Source organism: Sinocyclocheilus anshuiensis, unplaced genomic scaffold (genome assembly GCF_001515605.1).
Source record: "Sinocyclocheilus anshuiensis isolate Anshui unplaced genomic scaffold, SAMN03320099.WGS_v1.1 scaffold151, whole genome shotgun sequence".
NCBI lineage: Eukaryota > Metazoa > Chordata > Actinopteri > Cypriniformes > Cyprinidae > Sinocyclocheilus > Sinocyclocheilus anshuiensis.
Window position 1 is genome coordinate 1,055,393 of NW_015548199.1, and position 331 is coordinate 1,055,723.

At 56.2% G+C, this 331-nt stretch overlaps 1 protein-coding gene across 1 annotated transcript in view; it reads right to left on the bottom strand.

The window, feature by feature from the left end:
* Positions 1–331, bottom strand: part of LOC107653267 (signal transducer and activator of transcription 5B-like) — a 37,223-nt gene that overhangs the window by 27,250 nt on the left and 9,642 nt on the right. The gene's annotated exons all lie outside the window — the stretch shown is intronic.

Genomic DNA, 331 nt, shown 5'->3' on the forward strand with positions numbered 1-331 from the left:
TGCACCAAATTCGGGGGATCCCTTCAGCTCGAGGAACCCTCTCGAACGCGAATCGAGTGTATGTCTCGAGGTCCTCTTTTGAATGAGACCACCCCCGCGTGGATAGTCCCCGGGGTTTGGGAGTTATGGGTGGTTAAATTCGTGGTCCGGCACCGACCGATCTAGCGATCCCGGGGGGCTACCGACACGTGGAGGGTGGCGATCGAGAGGGCTCCTCGACCTGAATGGATCCCCCGAATTTGGAGGAGATCTGCCAGTGCATTCGCGAGATAGTGACACCAGTCAACACTTTCCCTTCAGTAAGGAGGTTTCTTGTTCAGGCAGCATTCAA